This window comes from Lithobates pipiens, unplaced genomic scaffold, assembly GCF_037356315.1.
Source record: "Lithobates pipiens isolate NorthernLeopardFrog02 unplaced genomic scaffold, aLitPip1_a1.2 Scaffold_27, whole genome shotgun sequence".
In the NCBI taxonomy this organism is placed as follows: domain Eukaryota; kingdom Metazoa; phylum Chordata; class Amphibia; order Anura; family Ranidae; genus Lithobates; species Lithobates pipiens.
In genome coordinates, this window is record NW_027507788.1 from 106,240,059 (window position 1) to 106,256,998 (window position 16,940).

Genomic DNA, 16,940 nt, shown 5'->3' on the forward strand with positions numbered 1-16,940 from the left:
TGGAGTGAACCTGCAGAATGTTTAGGAATGGAGGAAGAGCCAGCCTGGAGCTCTGCTATGTGCCATTGTAGCCAGCTGCAATTATTTCCACTGTATATGTCACTGCATTGCTAGAGTTGAGGGGCCAGTGAGACCACCCCTACCCCACTTGACATATATCACCTGACATTTTATATTCCACCCTCTACTTCTAAGGGCTATTTCACAAGTGAATAGTGGGAAGACTGTCGTGTGCTTTTTACTGCTCCCTGCTTATGCACCCAAATCCTACCCATCCAGCCACAGCTGTGGCATTTTGACCTGAGTCAGCCAAGTTTGATTGGCAGAACTGCCTGTCAAACTTACCCATTGAGTTTAATGGATCCCCTCTGCAACTGCGAATAAAACACTTGGCTCACCGTTGTGGTGTGGTCTCACAATGTCAAATTTCTTTTCAGCAATTTAAACAAAAAAAAAAAACTTCCTCCTGATAACCTGTCAGCTGCTATACCACTCTTTGAAAAGCAATCCACCACAGATTGCTTTTCGGAGGGTGGTATGCATCACTGCAAATGTGAAAGAGACCTAAACGCTGACACTTCACTTCGCTGCCAATTTCACACTCACTATTACCCAGAACATCACTTTCCATACCCCCCCCCCCCATGGGGCATAATAGGAGACCAGAGAATAGAGTTGGCCGCCTATGAGGCCCTTGACAAGTAGGAATCTACCTTCTGGATCCTTGTATTTAGAAATAAGAGAGAAATTACAAGAACAGGAAAAAAATATCTCCACCCCTTAAGCTTTGGTTTCCGCGTTAGCGAGGTGGAATTTGGGGTGAATATATGAGGGGGAGTAGGAGCGGGGAAGATGTGTCTCCTGTAGAAAAAGTATATACATTTTCTGGGTAAAGTAATACTGGAAAATTTTATGGCATTTAACTGATGAATTCATTCCTTGAACATTGTGTGAAGCAATGTGTAAGGAAGGGTTTGGTGTGGACGTATCAGCCATGGAACAACCTGGTATAGAATGCTAGCAAGTACCAGTCACTTACCCCCAACCTGGTGTGAGGTCCGAAGAGGAATATAAGGAGCCCATTCACCTGGTTGTTGAGTCCAGAAGGGAAGCAAGGTCACCCAGGTCACTAGGAAGAAGGAAAGGTTAGTACAGTAGAAGAGATCTAGAAGGAATAGAAAAAAGAGGAGGAACAAAACAGAACACAAAGGGCATAGGTAGGATAAATCCACCATACCCTTAAATATAAGAACATTTCCCCTCTAGCCAGAGGGGAAATCCTGACCAAGAGAGGGGAAAATCCGCCTCTCCGAGGGCAGGAGGAGGTGCAAGAGGTGCAAGAGTTTAAACTTCAGCAACATCGCCAACACCTGTAAATAAAGTACAAACAAATCCAGCCAAGGTGAGGCAAATAATATGTAAGACAAAGGTATCAGGGTGGGGGGGGGGGGTATGGGAGGGAGGGCAGGGGTAGGAGTATAGAGAGGATAAAGGGAGCTGTGCATGTCAAAACCATGAAGGACATGAAAAGGGAACATTAAGCTGATTGGTTATCTATCCCCAACCCGAGGTGAGAGTGGCCAGAGGAACTCCAATGAGACTCAGGCACTTTGGCAGAGTAATGTATCCTCCAGTGCAGTGTATAGCTGTGATAAATTCAGTCAGTTAGTAGCGCAAAGGTATACAGAGACACATTGCAGTCCAGTTCAGTTCACTTGTAGATTTGAGGAAAAGTTGAAGAAAGGTTCCGGGTAGTTTGTGTCCTTGAATACAGAGTAATTTAACAGGTGTTTCTGGAAGGCGTTGAGGAGGGACAGGGGAAGTGGTCTCCCATCAGAGTGGAGGAGAAGTTCCATAATGATGAATGGAACAAGAGTCATTTGGTATAGGTGTAACGGGACCTGTAGGAAACATGGTCAATTTAGAAGTGGAAATGAAGTGGATAAGGTAGCAAAGGACCGTTTCAGGGTGGAAGGCCTTCTTTGGCCTTTTTGGTTCTGGATTGTTGCCAAATGGAGATGAGTGGACTAGCTGGGGGGGGGGGGGGGGGTTTCGCTTAGAGGAGCTGGCAGAGGAAGTTTGTATCAGAAAAGGGGGATTCTTGGACATTATGACCAATTTCTGTAGGTGCTCACCTTCGGGAAAGGTGGAGAATCTGGCTTGTTGTTGAGTTCAAATTTCAGAAAGAGCCACCAATATTTAATGTTCTTCTGGGTCAGCGCCATTAGTAATGGTTTAAGTGCCCTTCTCCGAATCGCAGAGGGGGAGATGCCGGCCAAAATATGAATTGGGTGCCCCTTAAGCTGCAGTTCTGTGGTGGAGCGGCGCTGTTCATTATCTCCTCTTTGACTGTGTACAAGTGTGGCTTGGCCATGACGTCTCGGGGGAGGCCAATCTGATCGGGGGGGGGACCCAGAGCTCTTTGAATGAATGAATGAAATACTTGTATAGCGCACAATGCGAACTGAATCGCCTCTAGGCGCTGTGGCGAGCTTTGATCATCTGCTAAAAGAGGAAGGTCTTGAGTTTTTTCCTAAAAGACAGGTGATTGTTGATTGGTAGAGCATTCCATAGCCGAGGCCCTTTGAGCTTGATCAAGTCCCTTCCTTACACATTGCTTCCAGTCTATGAGAACGAATATCTAGAATAAGGTGCTTGATGAGGGAGCTGACTGCCTCAGGAATATCCGTGATAGATTCAGGTAACCCCCTAATCCTAAAATGATAACGTCTTGACCTGTTCTCAAGGTCAACAATTTTGGCCATAGCAACGTGCAGCTGGTTGTGTAGGGGGATTTGTGGTGTCCATTTTGGTCTCGATGCGAGAGCCCAGGGATTGAAGGTCAAGTTTTATATCTGACCTGATTTTGGCAGCTGTCTGGGACAATCCTCTGTCTAGCATCTCTGCAAATTTAGTGAAGATAAATGTTAAGTCCTGTGGCTGTGAGGGGATCTGGCCTGTGTTGTGCCAGGGCTCATCAGGCATTGGAGAGGCTGCAGCCATAGGAGACATTAAAAGATAATCCAGGATTTGGTTAATCAGGGACTCTGTGGATGCCGGAGATACTGTGCCCCTGAGTGGAGTGCAGTGAGAGTTGCATCCACCTACCTCTGCCTGTTACGGGTCCTGCCAGGGAGAGTGAACAGGGATCCCTGCATGTGCTTCCTCATGAAGCAATTGTGCCGCTGCCATCTTGGGATTTTAGTCAGGCGCCTAGATCGTGCTGAATTGGGCCCGCAAGTCCTGTTTGGCCTTCCCTGCTGACATGGGATGATCTCCTGGGTCTCCCCACCTTCTGGTGCTTATACTGGGAGGAATGGTGCAGTGCTGCCAGCTGTTAGGAGTGCTGAAGGGCCGGAGTGGGATGGAGCTCCGTGACTATGAGACCATCTTCCAGAGTTCCGCGCATGCGCCTCCTAAACAGTCTATTTCATTCTAGGCTGTGTTATTTTTAAATACCCAGTCAGCTTCTTAGGAATTAAAAAAAACAGAAATTTTCCCTGAGCTTGTTTAGGCGCTTGAAATTATCACAGGCAAGCCTGAAAACAACCCCTTTATTAAATCAGCTCCATGGCTTTTTTGGCAGCTGTTGTCAGAAATTGGTTATCCTCTAGTTGAAAACACTGCTGAGAGCTTTTTAGCTGCTCCTTAAGCTGCTTTTTGTTTATTAGCCTCCCACTAAATATTCATTGGACATTTTGGTAAAGTGATTGACAAATTAATTTATTAACTGACAATCAACTTACAGTATCGTCTCGGTGCCCAAACCTCTCCCTGAAAGCACAGAAGGAACCCTCATCTTATACATTATGTATGTACATGTGTTCTATTTTGAAGACGAGCGCTAACTACACAACCCGAAACTGTTATATTGAACACTGAATAAGATTTTTCTTTTGTATGTCGTTTTTATACATTCAGTTTTAAGTGCAGCAATCCTCTCTTCGTTATATGTATATACAGTATATATATATATATATATATATATATATATATATGTCAGGCCTCATCTTTGTTGTGTTGGTTGTCTGGTGAGGGAGCGGAGAGCCCGGAATAGGGAGCCAGGTCTGTGCTGTCATAAGGGCTAGATAATGACACCGCTACGGAATAGGTGAGCTTTATTCATCCTTAGTTGGATTTCGCTTAGAGGTGCCAGTGGCAGTTTGTTGTTGCAACATATCCAGGAGGATTTCTGTTTATGCTTTGTTCCGACGAGTGTGGTTAGCTATCTGGACACAGTTTGAATAACACCTTCATGTTCACTGGAGTGGTTGCATCAGATTGATTTTCTTCATTATTTTATATATGCCTTTGGACTACGTAATGCACTGATATATATTTTTTGGACATTGCCTGGATTACATTTATCAGTATGGTAAGGACTAGTATCAAATGTAGGACTTTAACCACTTCAGCCCTGGAAGATTTGGCTGCTCAATGACCAGACCATTTTTTGCGATACGACACTGCGTTGTGTTTAACTGACAATTGCGCGGTCGTGGGACGCTGTACCCAAACAAAATTGACGTCTTTTTTTTCCCGCAAATAAAGCTTTCTTTTGGTGGTATTGTATCACCTCTGTGGTTTTTTATTTTTTGCGCTATAAACAACAGACAATTTTTGAAAAAAAAAATGTATCCTTTACTTTTTGCTATAATAAATATCCCAATTATTTTTTTTTTAACTAATTTTTTTCCTCAGTTTACGCCAATATGTATTCTTCTACATATTTTTGGTCAAAAAAAGTTGCAGTAAGTGTATATTGATTGGTTTGCGCAAAAGTTATAGCGTCTACAAAATAGGGGATAGATTTATGACATTTTTAGTATTATTTTTTTTTTTTACCAGTAATGGTGGCGATCAGCGATTTTTTTATCGGGACTGCAATATTGCGGCAGATAAATTGGACACTTTTGACACATTTTTGAGACCAGTGGCATTTATACTGCGCTCAGTGTTATAAAAATACACTGATTACTGTATAAATGACACTGGCAGGGAAGGGGTTAATACTAGGGGTTAATACTAGGAGGCGATCAAGGGGTTTACTGTGTTCCTTAGGTGTGTTCTAACTGTAGGGGTGATGGGACTGACTAGGGGAAGAGAGAGATCGGTATTCATACTTAGTATGAACAAACGATCTGCCTCCTCTCCCCTGAGAGAACCGGGATTTGTGTGTTTACACACACAGATCCCTGTTCTCGTTCTGTAAGGAGCAATTGTGCTTCGGGCATGCGCCACTGGAGGCATCTTAAAGAGCCGACATACAGCTGAGAAGGCCCACCCAGGGGAACTAACCTGCCGCAGTATAACTGCGGTGGCTGGTCCGGAAGCGGTTAAGGACACCACCACTCACTATTTCTTCTTTTAACCACTTTCAGACCGGACCATTTTGCTGGCTTAAGACCAGACCACTTTTTGCGAATCGCCACTGCGTCGCTTTAACTGACAATTGCGCGGTCGTGCGACGTGGCTCCCAAACAAAATTGACGTCCTTTTTTTCGCACAAATAGAGCTTTCCTTTGGTGGTATTTGATCACCCCTGCGGTTTTTATTTTTTGCACTATAAACATAAATACAGCGACAATTTTGAAAAAAACGCATTATTTTTTACTTTTTGTTATAATAAATATCCCCCAAAAATATATAAAAAAATATCGTTTTTTCCCTCAGTTTAGGCCGATACGTATTCTTCTCTATATTTTTTTGGTTAAAAAAAATCGCAATAAGCGATTATTGATTGGTTTGCGCAAAAGTTAGAGCGTTTACAAAATAGGGAATAGTTTTATGGCATTTTTATTAATATTTTTTTTTTTTTACTAGTAATGGCGGCGATCAGCGATTTTTATTGTGACTGCAACATTATGGCGGACACATCGGACATTTTTGACACATTTTTGGGACCATTGTCATTTTTACAGTAATCAGTGCTATACAAATGCACTGATTCCTGTGTAAATGACACTGGCATTGAAGGGGTTAACCAGGGGGTGGCAGTGTAGGGGTTAAGTGTTCCTAGGGGCGTGTTACTAACTATGGGGGGCTGGGCTTTGTGTTAGTGAACACTGATCTCTGCTCCAATCACATGGAGCAGAGATCAAGGTCACTTGTTGCTAGGCAGTTCAGCCTCCCCGTGAGACGATCGCGGGTATCCCCACACGATCGAGTCTGCGGGACCCGCGACCGGACTCACGGGGGTGCCGACCGGCGCGCAAGTGTGCCGCCGGCGACGCGCATGCAATGGCAGGGCAGCATATAGAAAGCCTGCTCGTGCCATTCTGCTGACGTACATCGGCGCGCGCCAGTCGGGAAGTGGTTAAGGGCTTTGTTTGCCCATTTTTCTTAAAAGAAAGTTCAGCAAACCTAAACACAGGTTTCCCTCGCAAGGGTTTTCAGCATTCCTTCTCTTTCAACATAAACAACATTCAGCCCTTTTGGCTCTCACTTGCAGCACTGCTGCTCTGGCCTTACATTCCAGGGCCTTGTCTGTCTCCTACAGACTGTTCACCGACCAACTTGGTGCACACAGTTAGCAGCCTCCTGGTGCATTAGCTCCCACATGGTGCCCTCCTGACTCCTGGGTCAGACGTCCTGTCTGCTGGGGTGGAGCCCAGAACTATGGTCAGGTTATTGCTAAAAGCCCAGCACACACCGGCCCAATCAGTATGCTGGCTGTTCAGGATACCTGGACCCAGGATTGGAGGTTTCATCCCACCCGAATCACTTTGAAATCCCCAGGCTCCAAGTGCCAACCCAAAACGAACTTTAAAAAACACTGAGGAAACTGAAAGAGTTCCTCTTCATGTCACAAGCTCCCTGGAGCCCCTCAACCCGTTTGGTTGAGAATTCTAGGTCACAACCTCCTTCTAGACTGTGGCAGGACAACGGTCTGCCACAATATCTACTGAAATAATTTTTTGAGTTTTCCATATTTATTATTGTCACATTAATAAGACTATGATTTAATTATTATCAGAGATTTTTTTGGCGCTCCACTATTTATTTACCGTACCATATATTTATTTTAGACAGCGCAGATTTTGTCACTTATTTATAAAGATCCTCTTTGACTTATCCTTCTTGTCTACTCTGACAAAACTATTGAGCATGTCATATGGTGGGTTTAGCTTTATTGAGAAGGGTTGAATGGGTTACTGTGCAAAGCTTAGGAGAGGGTGATGGGAAGGAGTCGCCGTCTTGCCGGTGAGTTTAGCCTCTCATGGAACAAGCGCTAAGAGGCTTTGGAAAAGAATTGTGGGTGAGTATGGGAGAGGTGACAAGGGAGCTAGAGAGCAGGAGGTTTTGGGAGGAGTCGAATGGACAATTTAGGTGGTATTTTGAGATGAGGTTGAAGATAAAGCTGGTAGCAGAATTTCAGATAGCTTTGTATGTTGTTGTTAGTAATTTAATTTTATACATTGGGTTGGTGGCGGCCAGTGGAGGGATTAACAGAGAGGTGCAGCAGCCACTGAATGGTGGGTAAAGTGGATAAGTATAGCAGCAGCATCCATGATGGATTGAAGGATGGAAAGCCTGTGTAAAGGTATAACAACAAGTCGCAAAAGTAGACAAATGAGTTGCAAAAGTCAAGGTAAGGGATAACTAAGGAAGTGAATTAGTAGCTTTGTGGTATTGTTTGCCAAGAAGGGTTGAATTTTGGAAGTGTTATAGATGTTAAGGGGGGCACAATTTATACAACGATTGGATGTAGGGCCCGAAGGATAGGTCAGAGTCCAGGAATAAACTTAGCACCCCCGCATGGGTGGAGGGACTGATAGCTGTGCTATTGATCTCAAAGTTGGTGAAAGGGTGGGAAATACTATGAGCTAAGCTGTTGAAGTGGTATGACATCCATACTGATATGTCATTTAGTAAATTAGTTACAAGTGAGGAAACTGAAGGGAATATGCTGAGAAGTGGAGAGATAGATTTGGGTGTTGTGAACATAGAGATGGTATCAGAAGCCATAGGAGGTTATCTACTTACCCAGGGAGGAGATGTAGATTGAAAATAGAAGAGGTCAGTGGACAGAGCCTGGGGGATCCCTAGAAGAAGGGAAAGAGGAGAGGGTGTAGAGTTGTGGGGGACACTAAAGGTGGCCTGAGATGAGTAGGAAGAGAACCAGGAGATAGCAGAATCTTGGAGGTCCAAGAAGTGGAATTTTTTGGAAACGTGCTAGTAGTCAACTTGTCAAAGGCAGCAGAACCTTAGAGTATGAATGTGGAGTATTGCCCATTGATAGTAAGTTGATAGTTTCAGGTGAACTGTTGTGGGTAGAAGCCAGACTGTTACAATATATTTGGAGGTAAATAAGAACAAGGAGATTGATCTTAAATTGTTCCAACTGGTAGCTGGAGTGTTAGCATTAACCAGGATGTTAAAGTCACCTTGATTGATAGTGGGTACTTCACCACTGAGAAAATAGGGTAGCAGGCAGAGAAAGCATCAAGAAAGCCTAATATTGGTAAAGAAAGCTGATAAAGCACAGAAAAGAAACTGAAGGAAAACAATGAGTACTCTAAGCTTCAAAAGAGAGGTACAGAGAGGTTGTAAAAAGTAATTTGTAGGAATAGAAGGAGCCCAACTCCACCTTGCTTTCATCCTTTGGGTCTGTGTGAGTAAGTTCAGTGGAGGTCACCATGGGAGAGGCCAGCTGGAGAGGTAGATTTCTGATACCAGATTTCAGTAAAAGCAAGTAGGTTATAGGGTTGAGATAAAAAAGATTGTTCCAGAGGTAAACAAAACAGAAACAGGGGGTATTCTAGAGGGCACAAGAAAGGGGTGGCTGTTTTTTGGAAGTAAGTAAATTAAAATAGAAAATAGAGTGTGAGAATTACCAGAGGAAGAAGGGTATCGGTTGTAGGGTTAAACCTTGGATGGTGGAGGGTTAAGGAAAATATCCCTAGAAGTTAGGAGAAGCAGGTGAGGTGAGGTAAGACCAGAGTGAGATTTGTATGAGGGCACATGACCCAGAGTCCTGGAGCTTATGACATCATGTGTGTATCCTATAAAAGAACCGATGACTAGGACAGTGATAAAATTGACTGTTGCTTTACAAGGTGAATGTTGCTGTAGAGGAAGGGATGGGCTTTATGGTTCTATTTAAAAAAAAGTGTATCTAAAGCTAGATATTATTTATTTAGTATTGCTACAGTGGGAAAATGTAGCAAATCATTTTGATTTCAATTAATTATATTATGTTTTTTTAAACCCTACCCGGTTTTTATTTTGTTTCCTCTTGGGGAGATTCAACACATCTCTATTTGTACTGGTGGCCATTGTCACCAGGACTAAAAGTAAGGGAAACTCTATGAACCCTTTAAATCTACAAAACTTTTTTTTAGTTTTGCATAGATTAGGGAAGGGTTAGAATCCATGCATGTCTTCCTCTTGGTTTGATCTGTCATCAGTATTTTTTTTATTATGTCTGCTGTTAGTGAAACAGAAGAAGAGGGGAAATCAAACATTTTACAGTTGTCACCAGAACAAAAATACATGGCTACCTTCCAGCGGGAACATCTGTTCCAGTGACAACTGTTTAGATTTCTCTTTACATTGGAGAGATTCTTTTTCTCATGCTCCCTGAACAGGAAATGACTGGAAATCACCCAGATGGAGAAAATATTTGTCATAAAAATATGAAATTGCTATTCCATCCAAATAAAAAAATATTGGCTAGGGTTCCACTTTAAAATGTCTAGGAAAACAATCAATCAATGTGTTACTTGTTACAAGTTGTCTACTTGAAAACGATAGGTTGGAAATTCACAATGATGTCCGACTCCAAGGGGTACAAATGATGTCAGACTTCAAGGAGTATAAATTACGTCATACTTCAAGAGGTATAGTAGATGGCAGACTCCAAGGGCTACAGATGGTGTCAAACTCCAAAGAGTACACATCGGGGTTGATTTACTAAAGGCGAAAAGGATGTATACTTTGCAAGTGAATACAGTGAAACTTCACTCTACAAAGAATACCCAATCACATAAAAGGAGGGTAAATATATATATATATATATATCTTTTTTTTTACCCTCCTTTATACATATATATTTACCCTCGTTTTTTTTTTGCACATGATTGGATGATGGACGTTAGCAAAAGTTCACCGCATTTACTAAGCTAAGGGAAAATTCCCTTGCAAAGTGAAAAGCCTATTTGACATTAGTAAATCAGTCTCATCATATCCATCAATTTGATAGACTGTCTCACTGACCAATAAAGGGCTGATACAGACAGTAGGGGGGAAAGCCAAGTAGCACCTTTGACTGCAAAAATCTATATTTGTGTACAAGGGTATCCTGAATTTATGGTGCTCCAAAGTTTAACAGGCAAACATAACATCACATGCTTTTGCTTTACATAGGATTAAGTGATTACAGGTACTCTTTAAACATGAAATTAATTCCTTTGTTTTTAAAAATGTTATAATTCTAGGTGGAACAAATTTAGACCTAAACCTTCAGTTTTAGTGCTGTCTTGTATACAATGGTTGTTAGATAAATTTATGAAATAAGCAATAGAGCATGTAGTTCATTTTAGTTCTCAGCAGCACTTGCTGGAGGCCATAAATCTTGGCTGTACCTGAGCTGACCTAATTCCTTCCAACTAAGAGCCCTTGGAAGACCTCTGCGGACGTTAAGCACCTCTGTGTTCATTTACAGCACACACTAATGTAACTGCCCTCTGCTACAAATCCCAGCAAAGCCTCTTTGTAGACCTCAGCCCATGCCGGCAAAGAGCACTACCATGATCAAACCTAATAAAGGATGTGTGCGTCAAATCCATTAGGCAGCAGGAAAAGAATACAGGCCAGATCACTCCCAAACTACAGAGGATCCAAACAGGCTTCCTCATTAGTCTAAAGCCTAAACAATTGGACTGAGTCTTCCTGTGGATAACTTTATACTAACAAAGCTGCTTACTTTGCCACCATATCTATACAGTTCCTGAGTTACTTTACTTTTTACTGTTCTATGTAACCATAAAATGTGAAAATGTAAAAATATGATTTTAAAGTAAATAGTGGGAGGTCTATTATATTGATTCCCCGATCATTTCAAGTTACAGACAGAAATTTGGCCGACCGCCAAATGTGTATATGGAGAAATCTAACCTTCTAAAAACCTAGTGTAAAGTACAGGATGCCACAACAGCAAATTAGATATCAGCAGATTAAAGTGATCAGTGAAACATTCCTTGTGATTGGTTTCTATGGATTACTGCTCTTTCCGAAATGCTCTTTGCTTTACTTGTAGGCTTAAGCAAAGTGTAATCTTATTTAGCAAAAATCTTCTAGTGGTTTATTTTACAATTTGTTGAAGGAAGCATCTATTATGAAATTACTATTATTAATATTGTTATTATATCTTGACATTGCTGGACTCACAGAAAAAAATCTAGATGCCTGGCTTTAGTCCAAAAGTTTAAAGTAGTCTAATCAGAAGTTCTGACTTCACTAGCTGCATGAACATTCTTGGTCATTGGCTCTCGGTATCAAGCATTTTCAGAAGAAGGTCAATAATAGCGGCCTTCACATTCCTTTCAGTGCAGGTTTCCTTTAAGCTATACCTATACTGTTATCCACACAGGAGCCCAAGGTAAGGAATTTCCTAGCCTCATGGTATACAGTTTAATTTTTCACCTTGCACATGCTTTAAACATAAAGAAGAGTGGAGAAGTAGTGAACTCTTCACCTTAGTGTGACCGATGGATAAGGAGTGACATTAATTCCTCTTTAGTGACAGATCAATAAGGACAAGAAGATTAAGCATGTGCTAGTGGAAATTAAAACTAAAGCAGGACTTTTGTAATTGCATTTATCAGGATGTGAGACTGCCAGCTGCCTAAAGTATGTTTACTCTAAAAACATGGGTAATTCATTTTCTCTACGTAAATGCTCCACCTGCTATTCTGGACTCTGGAGTAGCTATATCATGATGCCATATTCCTGAGTGGAATGAACTTCTGAAGCTTAGATTTACAAGACCGCAGACACCTTAAAGTGTAATTAGTTCTTATTGTAATTAGTTAATAGTCATAAAGCTTCTATATACAAATCTTAGAATTGTATGTATCCCCTGTTTAATAACACAGTAAATAATAAACTGTGTTTTATCGCTCATAGATTTAGATTATTCATTATCAAATGCATATTAATTTTATATGATAATAAACAGGTGTGTTAAATGCTCACTGTATTGTAAGTATTTGTAGCATTGGGTAGTGTTTGCAAAACCGACATCATGATACTATTTGGGGTAAGCTGCCTCCAATAACCAGCATGCAACACAAAGCTCCACTACATGTGCATCTGCCCTGCATGTTCATCTCCATAGCCTAGTGTGCATTATAACTACATAATATAATCTGCCATGCATATATATCTCCATAGCCTAGTGTGCTCTACAAATGCATAATATAATCTGCCTGCATGTCCATCTCCATAGCCTAGTGTGCTTTATAAGTAAATAATTTAATTAGCCCTGCATGTCCATCTCCATTGCATAGTGTACCCTATAACTTAATCTACCCTGTATGTCCATCTCCATAGCCTAGTGTGCCCTATAACTACATAATAAAATCTACCCTGCATGTCAATCTACAAAACCTAGTGTGCCCTATAACTACATGATATCATCTTCCCTGTATGTCCACCTCCATAGCCTAGTGTGCTCTTTAGATTCATAATATAATCTGCCCTGCATGTCCATTTCCATAGCCTAGTGTGCCCTATAACTACATAATATAATTTGCCCTGCATGTCCATTTCCATAGCCTAGTGTGCCCTATAACTACGTAATATAATCTGCCCTGCATGTCCATTTCCATAGCCTAGTGTGCCCTATAAGTACACAATTTAAGATACCTTATATGTCTATCTCCAGTCTAGTTTGCCCTAAAACTTGTGGTACACTCTGCATGTCCATCTCCATAGCCTAATGTGCCAATAGCTACATAGTATACTCTGCACTGCATGTCCATATTCATAGCCTAATTAAAGCCAAAACAAAATAGTGGGACTTTTGAAGTACAAATTGTATGGAAGAATAAAATCCGTGTTAAAAAAACCTCTATTGATTTTAATGAAAATTCAATCAAACACGTCTCCAAAAAAGTCTTAAAATTCTATTTAGCATTCATCGTTTAGCTTACCATTTATTAATCATAATGTACGGTATCAGCTTATGATAGGGAAGCTGTAATTATTCTCACAGCAAGATAATAATAATACATCATTCATAAAGTTTCAACTTATGATGGAGAGGCTGTAATTATTCCTAACGCATATAGTGACATTTTTACTTTTTTAGGACAGAGGTGGGTATCTGTGATACGTAGACAAATAAAGAGATGGAGTTAATTACAATACATACACATAATGTATATACACCAATCAGCTATATATACACACCATAATCAATCGAGGCATGTGCTCCTCTATACCTCTGAAGGTATACTGTAGTATCTGGAACCAAGTTGGTTCGCGCAAACAATCAATATACGCTTATTGCGATTCTTTTTTACCAAAAATATGTAGAAGAATATGTATTGGCCTAAACTGAGGAAAAAAAATGTTTTTTATATATTTTTGGGGGATATTTATTATAACAAAAAGTTAAAAATAATGTTTTTTTTATTCAAAATTGTTGCTCTTTTTTTGTTTATAGCGCAAAAAATAAAAATCGCAGAGGTGATCAAATACCACCAAAAGAAAGCTCTATTTGTGGGAAAAAAAGGATGTAAATTTTGTTTGGGAGCAACGTCGCACAACCGTGCAATTATCAGTTAAAACGACATAGTGCCGAATCGCAAAAAGTGGTCTGGTCTTTGGCCAGCCAAATGGTCCGGGGCTTAAGTGGTTAAAGATGTTGAGTATAGCATGTCATAATAATATCATCCCGCTTATTATGACATGCTATACTCAAGATCTTTAAAGGGGCTTGTAAACCCTCCTCTTCTGGGGTGCCACACCGATACTCCAGGCCCCTCCTCTTCATCAGGTCCCACTCATGGAAAGCCGCTTTTCCTGGGGGCACCCACACAGGCTCGCTCCTGAGTCCCGCTGCTTCCATTAACACAGACAGAGGGGCATGGCCCTGCCCCCCACTCCCGTGTCACTGGATTTGATTGATAGCAGCGGGAGCCAATGGAGTGGAGTGAAAAAACTTGAGGCTTTACAACCACTTTAACATGGGAGTTATTTTCCTCCTGAATAATCGTGTTGTGCTTTAATACTACACTTAGTGGGTGCTGCTTCTTCTCCCCATAAAGTGGGTGGGGAAGTCACCCACTTTATGTAGATCTGTAATATTCATTAAGAGTAGCTATTGTGTCTTGACATTTCTCAATGTCTTGTTTAAGAAGGTCCTTTCTAAATATTGTGTCTTTAATTTTGCAGCTACATCATTATGTAAGCTTAGATGCAATAGACTATGGATTCAATATAATATCTACAGTGCCTTGCAAAAGTATTCACCCCCCTTGGCTTTTTACCTATTTTGTTACATTACAGCCCTTAGTTCAATGTTTTTTTAATCTGAATTATATGTGATAGATCATAACACAATAGTCTAAGTTGGTGAAGTAAAGTTAGAGAAATATATACATAAAACAATTTTTCAGAAATAAAAAAATAATTGGCATGTGCGTATGTATTCACGCCCTTAAAAAGCTCTGGTGCAACCAATTGCCTTCAGAAGTCACATAATTAGTGAAATGATGTCCACCTGTGTTTAATCTAAGTGTCACATGATCTGTCATTACATATACACACCTTTTTGAAAGGTCCCAGGGGGTGCAACACCTAAGCAAGAGGCACCACTAACCAAACACTGCCATGAAGACCAAGGAACTCTCCAAACAAGTAAGGGACAATGTTGCTGAGAAGTACAAGTCAGGGTTAGGTTATAAAAAAAATATCCAAATCTTTGATGATCCCTAGGAGCACCATCAAATCTATCATAAACAAATGGAAAGAACATGGCACAACAGCAAACCTGCCAAGAGACGGCAACACACAAAAACTCACAGACTGGGCAAGTTGGGCATTAATCAGAGAGGCAGCACAGAGACCTAAGGTAACCCCGGAGGAGCTGCAGAGTTCCACAGCAGAGACTGGAGTATCTGTACATAGGACAACAATAAGCCATACACTCCATAGAGTTGGACATTATGGCAGAGTGGCCAGAAGAAAGCCATTACTTTCAGCAAAAAACAAAATGGCAAGTTTTGAGAATGCGAAAAGGCATGTGGGAGACTCCCACAATGTCTGGAGGAAGGTGCCCTGATCTGCTGAGACTAAAACGCTATGTCTGGCGCAAACCCAACACATCACATAACCCAAAAAACACTATCCCTCCAGTGAAATATGGTGGTGGCAGCATCATGCTGTGGGGATTTATTTGAAAATGGAGGAAAGGGAAAGGGGAATTTTATAGTGCTAGTGTACTTAAAGTAAAGCAGCAAGGAGAATTAATACATAAAACAGTTAGTTTTATTATCAAATATTAAAATTTACACATTTGCAATCATTGCATAAATACAAGATAACAAGAAAAACCGGTCCACATAATAAGGAAGGTGAAAAGAGCTTGCAGTCATCTATCCCGACATGTTTCGCAATAGCTTCCTCAGGGGATATACAAGCTAATAACAAATAATAACAAAAACAAAATTGTGATTAATATAATTATCCAAGCTTATTAATACATTCAATATAGAAAAACAGCTTACCGTAGTAATTTTACTGCCACATCTAGAACCTCATGGGGGCTTACCCTCCCTTCAAATCCACCGTCTGATAAAGAGATGCCTCTTAAGATGTAAGAAGTGTGCAGGACTACCCTTCCAGCCGGTGGAGCGAAACGGCTTAAGAGGGCATAGGCGGGAACCAGTCTGGGCGGTTACAAAAAATGTATAATAAGAACCTTAAAGGTGCTACCAAAATACAAAATATATTTGAAAACATAAATTTAATAAAGGGGAAGAAAAAAAGGGGGGGCTAGAGATGGCATCCAAAGAGCCTCTAATAATCAAGGTCATTTCAAATGACCCTAACAATTAAGGGAAGTTTGATTCATAGCAAGTATGGTAAAGATCAAAAGCACACCTTAAATAGCAAGTAATAATATGGTAAGGATTAAATAGCAAGTAATAGTTAGGTGGAATATAGGGTAGTTGATCAAAATATATACTTACTGGTGTTAAAGGTAATATCAAACTGGGGATAGGCAGTAAACCAATCAAATAACAAAGATAAATGAATTCCTAGATTATAGAAAGTCACTGCAGCAGTGCACAATAGCACTTTTAAGCTGAACACTCTTTCGCTGAATGCCTACAAATATGTGGGAAAAAGGTACTTTTTACTTTATAAAAACCACAGTGAATCAAAATCTGGAGCACATGGAGTCTATATTTATAACTTACATGCAGCATTTGGTAGTATCTGGGATAAGCCTTGTGTATCTGCCAGTAGCTTCCCCCTAATAGTGCCCAGCTTATAAGCTCCCGCCCATCGAGCCGACATCTGACATCACGGGCTCGATGCAAACATTTTAGACGGCACTGCGCATGTCCAGCAGAGGGGAGAAGACAGGACGGACTACGTTTCCCATAAGGCCACTGTAACCACAGTGAGCCTTACGTAATCCACCGATCAATGATCACTGGTTACCAGGGAAACGTTTAGCTAGATGGAAAAGATAGGTCCGACATGTCATTTCCCCACACATGGTATTCTCCCAGAACATAAGGCGGAGTGTCGACATACCAACGGACGTGGACCAAGAGAGACTGGGAACCCGGGACACCCCTACTGAGGATCGAGATGTGGAAGATCAAAACAAATAGATCATTTATAAAATATCTAATACAACAAATTTACTTCTTTGAATAAATGAAAACAAAAGAGAACACAATGCATAAACCATAATT